General features: G+C 36.5%; 1 long non-coding RNA gene across 5 annotated transcripts in view; it reads left to right on the top strand.

Moving 5' to 3' along the window:
- LOC106848476 (uncharacterized) overlaps positions 1 to 18,118 on the top strand; it is an 885,659-nt gene that overhangs the window by 264,737 nt on the left and 602,804 nt on the right. For all 5 annotated transcript variants that reach the window (XR_011497674.1, XR_011497673.1, XR_011497671.1 and 2 more), the window contains one exon: positions 16,899 to 17,005. This is a non-coding gene — a long non-coding RNA (uncharacterized lncRNA). The remainder of the gene's footprint in view (positions 1 to 16,898; positions 17,006 to 18,118) is intronic.

Consider the following 18,118-nt stretch of genomic DNA (forward strand, 5'->3'; position numbering starts at 1 on the left):
TATCTTTACAATAATGTAAAAATATTAAATGACTAGACACAAAGAATCTGGAAGACTTATATGGAAAACTACAAACCATTAGTGAGAGATGCTAAAGAAGACCTAAACAAATGGAGAATTATAGCATGATTGAAAGATTCAGTATTGTAAAGATATTAATTCTTCCAAAATTTATTTTTGGATCCGGTGCAATTCAATTCAAAATCCTAAAAGGTAATTTGTGGGACTTGAAAAGCAAATTCTAAAATCTCTATATAAATACAAAGTGTCAAAATAGACAAGGCAATCTTGATGAAGAATAACAAGGTAGGAAGACTTGCTCTACCAGATATTGTGGCTTGCTGTAAAGCTACGGGAATTGAGACTGTGTGGGAAGAATAGATAAAGGGACCAATGGAGCAGAACAGAGAGCCTAGAAGCATATTGTTTTCATTATCTATTGCTATGTAACAAACTATCTCAAAACTTAGTGGTTTAAACATCAACAACCATTTATTTTCTCTCATGATTCTGTGGACTCAGCAGGATGGTTCTTTTGCTCCATATGATGTCTGCTGTAGCTGCAGTCTTCGGGAATATCAACAGGGATGGAATTTCCTAGATGACTTATTCATATGTCTAACAGTTGGTGCTGACTGTTGGCTGGGAGATCGTCATGTCTGTTCACAGCACCTCCAGTCTCCTTCATTTGGCCTCTCCACATGGTTTGGACTTCTCACAAGATGGCAGCTGGGTTCCAAGAGGGAGTTTTCCAAACACACAAAGGCAGAAACTACCCATATCTTAAGATTTAGTCCTGGCAGTCACACAGCATTGCTTTTGCCACATTCCTGGTGGTCAAAGCAGGTTACAGGATCAGCCCGGATTTAAGGAGTGGGGGGCAGAAATATATCCTGCTTCTTAATGGAAGAAATCACAGAGAATTTGCAGTCATCCTTACATACAGAGCCATGCATATATGGATACTTGACTAAAGCAAAGGTGGCAATGTGGGGAAAGATTTGTCTTTTCAATAAATGATACAGAAAGAATTGGATACTAATATGGAAACAAATGAAACTTGACCATACATCACATGCTAATCAAAAATAAATTCAAGTAAGGTTGTATATTTAAGTGTCACGGCAAAAAATAATACTTTAAACAATGATACAGGAGAATATCACCATGACCTTGGGATAGGAAATTTCTTTTAAGCTGAACACAAAATGTGTTAATCATCGAGGAAAATATTATTAAATTGGACTACATTTTAGCAGTTGCCACTTTTGCCCCACGTCACCTTCCCTTGACCCATCTCTAATTTCAGCCAAGCTAGTGTATAGACAGTTCCCTGCTGGCTCAGACTCACCTCTCTGACAGTGTTTCATGGTTTCTCTTCAATGGGCTTTTGCAGCATCAAGGAATGTCTTGGCCATTGTGCAAACACAGCCTGAGAGTGTAGAATTAATGCCCCTGAGCACAATCCTCAAACCGTAGGCCAAGAACTGGGATAAATGCTTCAGTCTCCTGTCCTTTGGACAGACAATTCTGGAAGGCCTTCTGTACAATTCTCAGGAGGTCCAGGCAGAATTAAGTCATGTTTCCTACAGTGATAATGTCAAAAATACACAGTAGCTTTTCTTTCCTCCCTGTCTAACTCTCCCTATTTCCTCACCTCTACTACCTAAATGATTTCCTAATTAAACTACTTGCATGCAGTGCTTGCTTGGGTCTATTTTTGGAGGAACTCAAGCTAAAACAACATTAAAATTAATAATCACTATTTATCAATGGCATTATTAAAGAGTAAAAAGACCATAGAGTGGGAGTAGGTATTTCCAAAAAATGTAACCAAAAAAGGCTTGCATGCTGAACACTAAAAAAACCTCTATAAATAAAAAAGGACAGATAATCCTTCAGAAAAATGGACATTTTTTTGTATATAGGCCTTTCACCAAAGATATATACAAATGGCCAATAAATGTAGGTAAAAAGTACTGAACTATTAATTCAAGTTAAAGCACATGAAATGCTACTACACACCCACCAGAATGGCTAAAATTAAGAATAAGGATAATACTAAGTGTCAGCAATACAAACTCTTCTACCAAGTGCTATGATCTGAATGTCTGTGCGCCCCCCCCCCCAAATTCTTATGTTGAAATTCTAACCCCCAGAGTGGATGGTATTAAGAAGTGGGGCCTCTGGAAGGTGATTAGGTCATGAAGGTGGAGCCTTCATGAATGGAATTAATTTCTTATAAAAGAGATCCCAGAGGGAACCCTGCCTCCTTCTATTTTGGAGAAACTCAAATTAAAACAACATTAAAAGTAGGAATCACTGTTTATCAACAGCATTATGAAAAATGGCATTATTCTGTGTCTATGTAAGGATGTAAAGAGAAGGCACTGCCTGTGGACCAAGAAGAGAGCCCTCACCCTGCCACCTGATTTTGGACTTCCAGGCTCCAGAACTGTGTGAATTAAATTTCTGTTGTTTATAAGCTGCCCAGTCTGTGGTATTCTTTTGTAGAAGCCTGAACAGACTAAGACACCCAGCTAGTGGGAGTATGAATTGAACCATCAATTTGGAAAACTAGCATCATCTACCAAAGTTGAAGATATGCATACCTTTTGACCTACTAATCCCATTTCAAGGTACATACCTAATAGAAATAAATGCGTTTGTGTCCCCAGCATGCATTGTAATAGCCAAAAACTGGAAAGTATCCAAATGTCTAATCACCCTAGAAGGAATAAATATATATGTTGTAGTAATACAGTGAGATATAATACAGCCATGAAAATGAATATACTAGAGCAATACACATTACACTATATATGTAATGTAGATTTAAAAAGTATACACGGAAGAATATGTGCTGTCCACTTCCATTTATATAAAAACTAAATTATAGTGTTTAGTGATGAGTAGATGTTGATGAAAGTAGAAAAAAAAGCAGGGTGGTTAACTTTAGAGAAGAGCAAGAGGGGAGTGATTAGGAGTGGGCATATGGGAATTTCTGAGGTGTTGGCAATATTTTTTTATAAACTAAATGTCAAGGCAAATAATTATGGAAAATTCCAAACGTAAACAAAGGCAGAGAAAACAATTTTGATAAACTTACATTTACTTACTAACCAGTTTCAAAGTTTTCAATGTATGGACTATCTTATCTCATCTCTATTACTGTATTACTCCTACTTACAACATGAATCATTTTGGGCGGAATCCCATAATCATGTCATTTCAAATGTGTAAGTAGTTTTATGTATCTGTAACAGATAAGGTATTAAAAACACATATTCACAATACCATTATCACACCAAGAAATGTAACAATTTCTTACTATCATCAGTTATTCAATCAGTATTTAAATTTTCCTGATATTTCCAGTTTTTTAAACATTTGGTTTGTTCAAATCAAGACTCACAAAATGGCCCACTTCTTTTATTTGTCTGCAATGCTTCTTGAGTGGTGTGACTATACTTTGTAGATTGTCCAAAGAGTCCCATTTCAATAGCATTTCTTTTCATTGTCTAAAATATCCTAGTTTGGGTAAAAAAGTATAGAGTTAATCTACAATTAAGTTCTTTTCATCGTTAAGCACCTACACTGTCTCTTTTTGTTTTCTTGCTTTTTTGTTTTTGTTGTTGAAAGAAACTGGGTAATTTGTCCTATGGTGTTGTCTACAGTCTTGATATTTCCTAAGTGCATCTTTCTGGTGTTGTTCAATATGTTACTCTGCCCCCTGCATGTCCCTAAACTGGAAGTTAGAACCAGAAGCTTGATTTGTTTTAGGTTCTGTCTGGGGAGGAGGGGGAGAATATTTCATAGGTGATGTTGTTTACTTCTGGTAGAAAGAATGTAGCATCCACTTGTCTCTCTTTTAGTAGGGTTAGAAGTCATTGATGATCATTGCCTAGATGTATTATTTCAAAAGGAGTTTTCCAAATGGTAATATTAATATTTTGTTTCTTGATCTCAGAGGTACTTATATGGGGCTTTGCTTTATAATGATTCATTCAGCCATTTACAGAGTTTTTTACAAATGTGTTATATTTCATGAAAATAGTTTTAAAATATATGTGTGTGACTACATGTATGTATGACTATGGGGGAACAAATTGATGAAATTAGTGAGGTTTATTTTTAATTTATAATTATGAAATTAATATGTTTTGTATATTAGGCAGAAATTAATTACAAAAATTAAATTTCCTCAGTTACTAAAATCAAGATTTAAAAAATAATGGTGAATTATGTATTATTCCAATGTGGCCGATTGTTTAAAAGAATGTCTAGGGCTGGCCTGGTAGCTCAGCAGTTAAGTGCACATGTTCCGCTTCGGTGGCCTGGGGTTCGCCTGTTCGGATCCCGGGTGCAGACATGGCATGGCTTGGCAAGCCGTGCTGTGGTAGGTGTCACACATATAAAGTGGAGGAAGATGGAGACCGATGTTGGCTCAGGGCCAGGCTTCCTCAGCAAAAAAAGGAGGATTGGCAGTAGATGTTAGCTCAGGGCAAATCTTCCTCAAAAACAAAACAAAAACAACAATAAAAGAATGTCTAACTTGCCTTCTATGTTGGACTGGTGTAGGAAATGTGGTAAAAGTGGAATATGATGATGGAGAACAGAAAGAAGGCTGGATGTGGCTTCATGAGGTTTAAACCAGTTCATGACAAGAGGCTCATATCTTTTTAGTAACATCTATCACTAAAGATTATAGTGTTTAATGAACAATTAAGTGATACACCATTTTAAAAATAACTTGTTTGGGCTTTTGGATATCAAAGAATCATAAATGTTTATTCAATTTGATGATTACAGAGTAATTTATGTATTCATTATGCTACATTACAATTGATTCTAGATACCATCTCCCTGGATAGATTGACCAAAGTGACATAGCTAGATTTAAAAATATATGAAAGTAATAAAAGTCCCTCCCAGCTTGTTGATAGAGATGGAAAACTGAGAATCTTTTCTATTTGATAGTGGGAGTGAAATTATGAGTCTACAACGTTTTTGCTAAGGAGGGATTACTATCATAAAGCAAATTCCTATAAATCTACATTTTGAATCATATTTCCCAGGGATGCTAGCCACTAAATTTACTTCTGGGCAGTGAAAAAAAAAAAAATTCATTGGCTCATGGGAAAATACGCCATTGTTTTCTGGGGTTCTCTGATTTATATTCAGGCTGTACTGCTTACTAGTAGCCCATCAACTCCAAAAGCCTCTTGCGTATTGATTGATATTTATTGGGGATCTTGAAACTTGGTTCACAGTCTTCTTCCAGCCATCATGCTGATGACCCATCCATTTCCCTAGTCTCACTGTACTTTGGTTTTTGTTACTCCAATGGCATTTTCCATTGGAGACAATAGAGCATGGCAGGTGAAACACTGACTTCTGAGTACAGACTGGGTTAAATCACTTCGAGTTATGTGACTTTGGGCAAGTTTCTTAACCTGTTTCTTACTTCCTTCACCTATAGAATGATAATTGTAGTATGACTCATCTACTTGTTGTAATGATTAATACATGTAACACCTTTGGCACCTGAGAAGTCCACAGCAAATTGTAGTTATCTCCAGTGTGCTTCAGCAGCTCATTTACTTAGTCACATACTGAAGATTATCACCGCCAAAACTGCTCTACCACTCAGATCTTGAACCATTAAAATATCTACTCTGATTGTAGCATTCTTACTTTCTGAATGCTCTTTCTTCTGTTCATCCTTTACTCCAGTTTTTTCACCTATTCTTACAATCCTAATTCCAGTGGTTTCCAAATTTCCATACTTCATGGTACAGAAAAAAAATTGAGACCAATATAGGATTATCAATTTATTGCCAAGTAAGGTTGTTAAAATAACCAACACTAGCATATGTTGAAATTATGAAATTCTTTGTGTAATTTCAAAAGTACCCGTCTTCCCCAATAAACCATGTATTCTCATGAGATAGAGGCTCATCAAGGATCTACTTTGATCACTCTGAATATGCAGGATTTAGCCTAGCAAGTGATACTAGCTTCAATAAGTAAAGACTATTTTAGGATGAATCAATAAAATATCTGTTATTTAATCAAAGAAAGATATTTTAGCAAGAAATTAAAGTTGAAATTCTTTAAAAAATGCACATAAAAATATCCAATGCCAAAACGAACAGCTTTAAGACAATTTTTTAATTTTGTTTATATAAATTGTCAATTCACTGATTTGTATCTGGTAGTGAAATACAAATTGAAGGTCATGTGTCAAATCTTTTCTGATACTTTGTTCTTCAAACTGCAATTAGTACCAACATTCTAGATTCAGATAAGTGTGTTGATAAAACGGTAAGCTATACTCTTAAGGTAATTTCTCTCAGTTCAGAAAATTTCGCTCAGGGCCTGGCTGGGTCGTGTCAATGTCTCAGTCCGGCTACTAATTTTAAGCCCACTTAAATATTTGTTTGAAAACTATGTAGTGGGATTTTCCAGAGACTGAATTCTCTTATTAAAATTTGAATGCCCCTTCATTTACTATCTTTGTCAGTTATCTTCTTATCCTCTTCTTTGAGTTCCCTCAGTAAAAAGTCCACTTACACATGAACTTTAGTGAATAAAGTAGAATTTAGGAAAATCAAAAGAGAGGGCATGTATTACACAATATGTGTCTTCTAACTCACATAAAATATATCTTGGAAGTTCCAAATTCCTCTTTTCAAACTCATAGCCACTAGGAGCCTTTCTCCCTGATGTTCTCCACCTTCCTGGCCTCTGCCTCCAGTACAATCTTATTTGATTATTTCTGAATGTGTTTCTTTTTTTTTCACTTTACCTTTCTTAATGCAGAGAAAACAAAGGAGTGATAGATGACTTTCTTAAGTAGGTGAGATAGATGTAGTTTAAAAATAAATACTCCTAAACAAGTGCCTCAAAGTTTCAAGGGAAATATGGAGGGTGTGTAGAGAGGAGTAAGAGAAGCTATAAAATCCCACATGGTCACCAGGTTGTTAGAGTTCCTGTTAGTTCAAAGAAAACATTGGAGCCATTAATCTTGTAAACATTTACTGAGTAACTATTTGGTGCAAGAATTCTGTAAGGTGCTGGTGTTAAACTGTGGGAGGACTGGCAGAGGGTGACAGTAGGGTAAGCAGACAATCCCTGAATTCAAATCCTGCCAGTTATGTTTATATTACGACCATTGTGATTCTGAGCAAATAATTGCTCTGAGCTCTATATTCTTCATCTGTAAAATGGAAATCACACCCACCTCCAAAGTTGTTGGGATTTAGTATCCACCTCAATGCCTGACACATAGTGTGATTCCATGGAGCACATTTTCCCCTTCCCATACCTTCTTCATAGCCAGGTAAGATAAAGGGGAAACAATAAATTTAAAGCTTAAGGTACATCAATAAACAATTCCACGAGTTCATGTTGATTACCCACTCTGTCTAGAACTGTGTTGGATAGTAAGGGGATTGTCTTCGTCTGTTTGGGATGCTATAACAAAAGCACCATAGCCTGGGTGGCTTGTAAACAACAGAAATTTATTTCTCACAGTTCTGGAGGCTTAGGAGGTCCAAGTTCAAAGTGCTGACAGATTTGGTGTCAGGTGAAGGCCCACTTCCTGTTTCATAGATGACCATATTCTCACATGGTGGGAGGGGAAATGGAGCTCTCTGGGCTTCCTTTTATAAAGACACTAATTCCATTGATGAGGGCTTTACCTTCATGACCTAATGTCCTCCCAAAGGCCCTACCTTCTAACACCATCACATTCGGGGTTAAATTCTCAACATACGAATTTTAGAGGGACACAAACATTCAGTCTATAATAGGGATACAAATAGAAATAAGATAGTCTCTGTGGGAGGCACCCACAGCTCAGAGCCGTAGATTGCCAGAATTGAGGAGAATATTAAATGTGTTCTAGTGCAACTACCTCTTCAGGAGACAAGACTTGAAATGAGTACACTATACTACAGTAGATTTTTCAGGTGCTTAAGAGATGTAAAGTATACAATAACACAGACATTCCCCAAGAAGAATCTTAGATGGCCAACATGACGCTCCTCATTGGGTCAAGTTACCTTGTCCAGTTGACCATGATCCACATTGTCAGCATACAGCCAATGGCTCACTGTCTTTGTGAAAAAACACACATTTAGTAAATTTCACAGTTATTGATTAATATGCTAGAATGCCAGTTTATTAGGGTAAGTGAACAATTTGCTGTCATGTGTGCTGAAATATTCATCTACCCATGAATAGCCTCTATAGATGTATCTATATAGGAATCCAAATTAAAATAAGAATGTAGATAAGGCAGCAAAGAATTAATAAATGAAATTTAGATGATCTCAAGAAGTATAAACTAAGGCAGCTTGAGATATTTTTTTTCTCCTAATAGAGGTAACCTTACCAATGAATGGTAATGCTTATGTGGTAGGCAAACTTAGGGTAATATAAGGAGAAATGGCTAGTGTTAGAAGTAATGGGAAATAAAATTTTATTTATAAGATGATAACTTTCTGATAAGAGGTTATGCGCCCATTAGAAATGGAAAAAATGTCTGTTGTTTCTTTAAATTTTCTGTATGAAACAATAGGACATTTTTAGGAGTACTCTTTCAGTATCTGTTCCTGAAGATTTCTCACATTTTCTTTCCACCCATTGCCCAGGAAGATATCTCAGAATTAGGGGGAAAGTCATAAATAACTGTAGAATGTACACATTTTTTAAAATTCTAAGTAGACTTTAATTTTAACTATTTAAATTTAACTGTTCTCTGAGAATTTGTAAAAACATAAAACATAAAAAGTGAATTTCACATGGTTGCTTAATATGTTTATTTGGTTATCTACTTGATGCATGACATAGAAATAGGTTTGTGGGGGTAAAAATTTCATAATACAGTCCTGACTTCAAACAGCTTGAAATCTTGTTGGAAAGACAAAAATAAAAGTTTAAACAAAAACTTTGTCAAATAGAAGTGTCAGTTACTAAGAATGGATTTAATAAATATTTGTAAGTACCTACTTTGAGCATAGTTCTGGACTGGATGTTGGATGACAAATATGGGGATTCCTGCCTTTGAGATATTCACAGAGAAGTCCAACACATTAAAAATAGTTGTCTCACTTGAATGGGGTATGTGCAGATGCCAGGGGATTCAGAGAGGAAGCGATTAAAGGATGGGGAGGTTACTTGGAGAATATTTCCTGTGAAGATGATTTGAGAGTTGAGTCTGGAAGGACATAAATTCATAAAAACAATGTAGGATAGTCCAGTAGCTGGGACGGGAGGTAGGGGAGGGGTTGATAGTGATGTAATGGTGGTGGGGATGGTGGAGAATTGTATAAGGAATAATATGGGTTTACAAAAGAACAATTCTGCATCAAAGAAACAGTGCCAGCTTTCAGCTTACTTTTCCTTTGACAAATCAGTTGTCTTCTTTCTACTCTCATTTCTTCTGTATCTTAGTTCCTTATAGACAAGCATAACATGATAACGGTTATTAAACTTTTAGAAATTTGGTTGATAGACTTTGGACTGACCAAGGATTAAAAAAGAAATTCTTTGTTCCTGGCCTGTGATGAAAAAAGTGCTGAAAGTTTTGCACCATATTGTCCTTCAAGGATCCAGGAGCTTCCCCTGCTGTAATACTACATTTTTCAACATGTAGGTACAAGCTCACCTTGCTGGCCCACAGGCAGTGGATAGAAAAATTGAGAGGGGTGTCTTGTGAAGTCAGCTTCAGGGGCCAGGGTTCGAAGCTGCATACATCACTCTCATTGGCCATAACTCAGTTACGTGACCACCTCTGACTGCAGGCAGGGCTGGGACGTGTAGACTTCATCTGGGTTGTTCACTGAGCAGTAGGAATAATCTAGCTCCTAACTGGAGTTATGGGGCACGGCTTTGTATGTCCGAGGAGGTTATCAGGGAGGTCAGAAGCAACCGACCTGTCAAAATTCGGTACTATTTGCCCTCTCCCACTCTGGGTTAGAGCTAAAGCAAATTTGGATGGCAGTAGTATAATGGGTATCTGAGATCAAAGATGCAGGATTGTTAGTGGAGATGAGAGGTATGATGTCTACCTCGGTAAAGCTGCATGAAAATATAGGAATTGTTGATATTGTTGGCTTAGGAGGTATCGCTGTGTACTGGGGCCTTGTGGGTCACCACGAAATCCTCAGCACCTCCCTTATCACTCTTTGTGCTTGTTCATCTTTGCCCTTTTTTTTCTCCAGTACCTGACTGTGTGTTCTGTTAATATGTGATGGAGTTTAAAGGAATGAATTTTTGTTTATGCAAGGTGTCAAATATGTCTGTATATGCAGTTGCATTCATCTGTGTATTTCAGTTCCGAGAGTTTATTGTCCCTTTTAGCTCTGAGGACTATTAAAAGAGCATAGTTTTTCTTGTTTATTGTTTTTCAGAGAGTTCTAGTGTAAAATGTGCCCATAATAAGTGGATGTTTACTCAGTAACGATGTGTTTAGTTGCACATACTATACCTCTAGTAAGAAACTTTAGATATTACTGATTTTAGCCTTGCACTTACTTGCTGGAGTGTCAAATGTACAATGTGTTTCTTTTATGATTGGCTTTATTTCAAGTGCAAGGCATAGATTTGTTCTTAACTTCTGATGCGCTATATTTTCAGACTGTTTAATAAGTAGTTTTCTTTCACAGAATCATCATTGAACAAAATGAGGACATTACTGATAAAACTGTGTGTGTGTGTGTGTGTGTTTAGCATTGTCATTGTATGGGTGGATTTTCAGTAGCTCTTCATCTGAAATAATCACGAAATATTCCTTGGTATCAGTATTTGTTTTCTAAGTGATATCTATAATTTTCTTTTTGTGTGTGAATGAATGATAGTAAAACAGTGATTTCACAGGGGTTTTATAGCTCAATAAATTAGGCTTAGTGTGCAGGAGATTTACTGTGCCTTAATCAATGAATTCCTTTCTGATCTCAGGAGGATCCCATGAAAGGGGTTACACGTGTAGCTTTGTTCCTTTTGAGGCGGCAAACAAAACTGTCAAATTGTTAAGCCCAGTTTAATTGCCTTTTGTAGCTGTGTTAAGAGGAATTTATGTACAGTACATATATGTGATCATCTGCTATAGCAGGGAAAGGAGAAGGGAACAGAACATGCCTCCTGTTTAACATGAATAAATTGTGTTTTGAACATAGTGGAAACAAGAACATAGATCTTTGGAAAATGTGTTTGTATTACATATGTCTTGATGAACACATTAAGGGAGTTCATTAAGAAATGACACATAATTGATTTATTTCATGGATCCAAATTTTAAAAAGCTGTTAGCTGTTCCTCAATCTTAAATTTAGACTGAATATACATGCTTTTTAAAAATTTTTAAGCAGTGTCTACATTGTTGGATTGTGGTACAGTGGAAAGAATACAGGATTTATGGTCATATAACAGGTTCAAATACTGGTCTAGTCTTCCATGTACTGTGTGACATTTGAGAAATTATTTTGAAGCCTCACTTTCCTATTCCATAAAGCAAACATAATAATACCTTCATTCAAGGTTGTTGAGAAAATTACAAATTATCTGTGTAATATACTCAGCCCCAAGGCAACTTAACACACACACACACACACACACACACTCAGATAGAGTCTCCTCCTCTCCCTGCCACAGTCAGGAGAGAGGCATAAATGGGTTTCTCTCTTGAAATAAGCTATTTGGGTAGATTAAAGCTGCCATCAAACTGGAGCTCAGGGACTCCTACAGCAGGGTCCAGGCAGGGTGGTGCTTGATGACTTGTGGGAAAATTGCTCAAGGCTCACTGCTGGTTTCTGTAGAATCATGGCTTCTTGGAGTTGAGGAGGTTAGTTCTTGTTTTACATCTCGAAAAGTTAGAGTTGACTCTCATATTTGGCCATGCCTTACTTTTAGTTTTAAGTGTACAATGAGATGGAAGTTTCAGCATCATAAGATATTTATTATCCTTTCCTTCTCATCCAAGGCAATGTTGGCCAAAGTTCAAATGTGACCTGCATGACTTTAGTCTTGCTAAAGGTTGGTTGCAGGCATAGGCAGAGTGGAGTTTTACCTCAGCCTACAGCCAAGTCCTATGGTCACTACTAAACAGCTTCTTCACAGGGAGGCTCTCTCTCCTTGAAGAAGAAATGAGGGCCACAGCTTTCTCATCTCATTAAGGCACAAAGGGATGTTTCCTCTATTACTTTCTTAGGGCTGCTGTGAGAAATTAACTGCAAACTTGGTGGTGCAAAACAATGGAAATTTATTCTCTCACAGTTCTGGAAGACAAGTGCAAAATCAACATGTCACTGGCAGGCCTGTGCTCCCTCCAAAGGCTCTAGGGGACAATCCTTTGCCTCTTCCACCTTCTGGTGCCTCCAGGCATTCCTTGACATCTTTGATTTATGGTCACATCCCTCCAATCTCTGTCTTCATTGTCACATCTCCCTCTCTTTTATATGTTTTCTCCTCTTTGGTCTAATAAGGATACTTGCCATTGGATTTAGGGCCCACCGTGATAATCTAGAATAATCTAAACTCAGGATCCTTAATTTAATCAGGTCTACAAAGATCCTTCTTCCAAATAAGGTAACATTCACAAGTTCTAGAGATTTGGACATGGACAGACCATTTTTGGGGCCACTATTCAACCCACTACAGTTCCTCTATTCTCTAAGACAAATATGAAATGGCTAACAGACGTGATTTCTGGATAAATAGAGACTTCTTACAGGGATTTAGTAAACATTGCATTCTATTTTGTAAGAAGGGCACACCAACATCAATAAGACATTTAAGAATAGTGGATCATAGTCACAAATTTTATATTTCATTTTTTTTTCCTTAGAGAAAGGAGAAAAGAATCATTAACTCTATGGTGAATGCCAGGTTGTTTTCAAGCTCACAAAGAACAAAGGATCTCCCAGAATATTTCTTTAAAAGTTGATCCTCACTTGGTAAGAGAGGAGAGAATGGGTTCTAATCAGAAGGTGGATGAAGATGAAAACCCACCTATTTGCTTTAACTGTGACTTGACTTCAGTTAGCTAGACCCATAGAAATCTTAGGACTGAGGGAACTGTACTGGATGCATTTATGCATCATTTTTTGAAAATTGAGGTGAAATTCACATAACATAAAAATAACATTTTAAAGTGTACAATTCAGTGGCATTTTTTACACTGACAATATTGTGCAACAATCACCTCTATCTTGTTCCAAAACATTTTCATCACCTCAAAAGAAAAGACTGTACTTATTAAGCAGATGCAACCCATTTCCAGCATCTCCCATCCCCTGGCAATCACTAATCCACTTTCTGTCTATGGATTTAGCTACTGTGGATATTTCATATAAATAGAATTATATACTATGTGACCATTTGTGTCTGGGTTCTTTTACTTAGCATAATGATTTCAAGGTTCATCCACATTGTAACATTATTAGTACTTCATTCTTTTTTCTGACTGAATAATATTTCATTGTATGGATTTAACATATTTTGTTTATCCATTCTTCAGTTGATGGACATTTGGTTTGTTTTTACCTTTTGGCTATTGTGAATAGTGCTGCTATGAACATTTATTTATGTGTATGTGTTTGTATTGTATTCATTTATCAGATAAATGATTTGAAAATATTTCCTCCTATTCTGTAATGTTGTGTTTTCACTTTCCTGATAGTGTCCTTCTATGCACAAAAGTTTGTAATTTTGATGAAGTCCAATTTATCTATTTTTTATTTTGTTGCTTGTGCTTTTGGTATAATATCTAAGAACCCATTACCAAATGCAAGGTCTTGAACATTTTTTTTGCTAAGGAAGATTAACCCTAAGCTAATGGTTGTTGCCAATCTTCCTCTTTTTTTTGCTTGAGGAAGACTAGCCCTGAGCTAACATCTGTGCCAGTCTTCTTCCACTTTATATGTGGGTCACTGCCACAGCTTGGCTGATGAGTGGTGTAGGTCTGTGTCCAGGATCCAAACCTGCAAATCTGGGCAGCCAAAACAAAGTGTGCCAGATTTAACCACCATGCCATGGGGCTGGCCCCTGAACATTTATCCAAATTTTTTTTCTATGAGTTTTAGCTTTTACATTCAGGTCTTTGATCCATTTTGAGTTAATTTTTATATATGGTGTACAATAGGAGTCCAACTTCATTATTTTGCATATGGGTACTATTTGCCCCAACACCATTTGATGAAAAATTCTTTTTCCTCCCATTTAATGGTCCTGTACTCTTGTCAAAATGAATTGATGATAGAATTTATTTCTGGACTCTCAGTTCTATTCTATTGATCTACCTGTCTGTCCTCAGGCTGGTACCACATTTTTTTGATGGTTGTAGCTTTGTAGTTAGTTTTGAAATTGAGAAATGTGAATCCTCCAACTTTGCTTTATTTTTTCAAGATTATTTTGACTATTCATGGTTGTTTGCACTTCTATATAAATTTTAGGATAAGCTTTTACATTTTTCAAAAAATGTCATTGGGATTCATATAGGGATTTCATTGAGTCTGTAGATTGCTTCAGGTGGTATCAATATTTTAACAATATTAAGTCTTCCAATCCATGAACATGGGATGTCTTTCCATTTATTTAGGTCTTTAATTTCTTTCAACAGCATTTTATAATTTTCAGTGTATGTCTTGCACCTTTTTGGTTAACTTTATTCCTATATGTTTCATATTTTTGATGCTATTGTAAATAAAATAATTTTTTTAATTTTATTTTCACATTGTTCATTGCTAGCATACAGAAATGTAGCTGATTTTTGTTTGTTGATCTTTATACTGAAACATGGCTGAATATGTTTATTAGCTCTAGTAGCCTTTTTGTAGATTATTTAGTATTTTCTGTGTATAAGATCATGCCATCTGTGAATAAAAATAATTTTACCTTTTTCTTTCCAATTTGGGCACTTTTTAATTTTTTTCTTGCCTAATTACTATGGTTAAAGCTTCCAGCATGACAGTGAATAGAAACGGTGAAAGTGGGCATCTCGTCTTGTTCCTAATCTTAGGGGGAAATCTTTCAGTCTTTTGCCATTGAGTGTAATTTTGACTGTGAGCTTTTCATAAATGCCCTTTATCACATTGATTACCATGAAATTTTTCTTCTATTCCTGGTTTGTTGAGTGTATTTCTCATGAAAGGGTATTGGATTTTATAAAATCCTCTTTCTGCATCAATTGAGATGATAATGTGTTTTTTCGCCTTCATTCATTAATGTGGTGTATTATATTGATTGATTTTTGTATGCTGAAATCCTGTGATTCATTTTAAATCCTTAACACATTTTTCAACCATGAGTGTTGCTATCAGTTGCATTAGGGCTTTGATTTATTTCATGTAGATGCAAATTAATAATATTTCATCCACACATGGTGTAAGACCACCTGTGGGAACCTATTTGACACTCACACATGAGCACCTTGGAATTGCAAGGGAGGTGACAACATTCAGAGTGACCCTTGACCTCTGGGGAATGGGAGCCCATGGATTAATGCTTCTCCTTTTCTTTCCTTGAGGATATGGTTCTGAAGTCAGTTTCATAAGGCTTCTCAGGAAGTCTTGCTAGAAAAAAGCAACCAGTTGCTCATAATGGTACTGACTTGATAATATATCATGGTATGTATTTTCTCTTCCCTTATCCCTTGATCATAGTTCCTGAAAGTGCATTAAAAAAATTACTCACTCAGGCATTTCTTTGATTCTTATTTTGGGGAGACTCAGGCCAAGACAGAACTAAGGAGTCTGCTGTACCTGTCTAGTGATATTGCATGAAGTAGAGGGAACTAACGAGCCATAGTGCAGCTCCTAACTCTTAGTCTTGCCACTTTTACCAGATGTCACATAGTGCTGTACAACTGTTTTGTTTTCATTTCTGGTGACTCTGCTACTGACTTTTGATGTTTTGATGTTTTGAATTTTAGGTAGTCTCTGAACCCCTTGAAAGTCCATTAAAGCTTTATGCTTTTCTCCTTTTGACTGTGAAGCAATCTTCTGTAATAACTATCTTCAGGAGTTGGCCCCATGGCCTAGTGGTTAAGTTTGGCACACTCTGCTTCAGCCACCCGGGTTCAGTTCCCAGGCAGGGACCTACACTACTCATCAATGGTCATGCTGTGGTGGTGTCCCACATACAAAACAGAGGAAGATTAGCGTGGATGTTAGCTCAGGGTGACTCTTTCTCAAGCAAAAAGAGGAAGATTGGCAACCAACGTTATCTCAGGGTGAATCTTCCTCAGGAAAAAATTTAAAAAACAAATCTATCTTCATTAATTACAAAGGGGTGACTTGCTACAGAGGGAGTAAGAAGGTGATTCTTAAATATACATGAGTTTTGAGTGAATGGGAACTAATAATTGAAATAATAAATCTTACATTTTTTAAGCACTGTGTGTCATGTGCTGTGCTAAGTTTAATCCTAACCTCCCTATTGTGAAGTAAGGCTAGTATTAGACCCATTTTACCTTTAAGAAACTTGACTCCAACTCAGGTGACACCAACTCTTCAAAGGTTGTCGTCTTAACCACTATATTAGATGGCCTAAAGATGTTCTTTCTGTGCATGATTAAAGTTCTAATTATAAAATTCATGAAGTGTTTGAATGAATCTTCATAAAAAGCCAACACCCTGCCTAAAATTCTGTCTTTCTTGAAATTAAAACTGAGGCCAACATAAAAAAAATTACAAAGGAGTTAAGTTTTTGATATAGAAAACCTGGTTTTACAGTTTGATGCTGTTTTTGATGAAATCTTGAAACATAAAGCATAACAAAAAGTGGACTTGATTCTCTTGATGGTACACTCAGAGTTTAAAAATTTCAGAGTTGCTCCTGTGTCTGCACAGTCAGAATCTGGAGATGTTAATTTTTTGTCATTTGGCTTCTAGATGTCCTTGGCCTCTGCACTCCTGTGGAATCCAGTTCATCTCCAATCCGTCAGAAAGCATCAGAGGTGGTTTTGATTCCTTATGTCCTGAGCCTGTGCACAAAATGTGTGAGTACACTGAGATAATGAGGTCAATTTTACTGTTGTCAAAGGTCTTCTAAAATTATTTTATAGTGGTTGTTGTATTGGAATGAACTCACCCTGTAGTTTCAGGCAGAGGAGGGAAGGACAATGTTTGGTTAAGATTAGAAAATATCTTTCTTGGAATTGTCTTATGTGTGTAGGCTCATTCTCTGCTCCAGAAAGGCTTTGATGGACATGACTTTGAGTTAAATCCAAGAAGTTTAACTCAGTGAGAAGCAAAGATTCTTTTTCAGTGGGGCTGGCCCCGTGGCCGAGTGGTTAAGTTCGCGCGCTCCGCTGCAGGCGGCCCAGTGTTTCGTTGGTTCGAATCCTGGGCGCGGACATGTCACTGCTCATCAGACCACACTGAGGCAGCGTCCCATATGCCACAACTAGAAGGACCCACAACGAAGAATATACAACTATGTACCGGGGGGCTTTGGGGAGAAAAAGGAAATAATAAAATCTTTAAAAAAAAAAAAAAAAGATTCTTTTTCAGTATAGTTATAAAATAGATTAAAAATTACCAAATGATAGACCGTATGTTTATTCACATATGAAACTTTCCCATTGCAGACTAGCATCACTTTCATTTAGTTTTTAAGAGGTAACATGTTAAAGGTCCTTTCTGACTCTGAGATACATTACTATCATCTCAAAAGAAAACTAGAACTTTGAAATATTTACTAGTAAAACTAGTGGTTACATCCACAATTTAGAACTTTTTATGCTTCGGGAAATTAATTTTGGAATTGTTGCGTATATTTGCACCGTGTGAGCATTGTTCAAATAGTTTTGGTTTGGGGGTATGTTAGTTGGGGAGACAAAATGATTATTCCTGCTGGGAAGAGTATTAGGTTTTATATTTTTTATTTCTAGGGATTGAGACAATGACTTCAGATGTAGGTTTGTGAGTTTTGCGCCAATTATTGAGTTTTCATTGCTTTGTGATGAGCATTTGCGTAGTTTGCTGGAAACTGGAAGGGGGCTGAATAATAACTTATTCCAGTTTATTTAATTTGGGGAAATAGCATAATTTGACTAATTCTATGTAAAGTTAAAGAGATTATATTTGAAAATAAGGGGTTGCTTGTTGTT

Source organism: Equus asinus, chromosome 24 (genome assembly GCF_041296235.1).
Source record: "Equus asinus isolate D_3611 breed Donkey chromosome 24, EquAss-T2T_v2, whole genome shotgun sequence".
Lineage (NCBI taxonomy): Eukaryota > Metazoa > Chordata > Mammalia > Perissodactyla > Equidae > Equus > Equus asinus.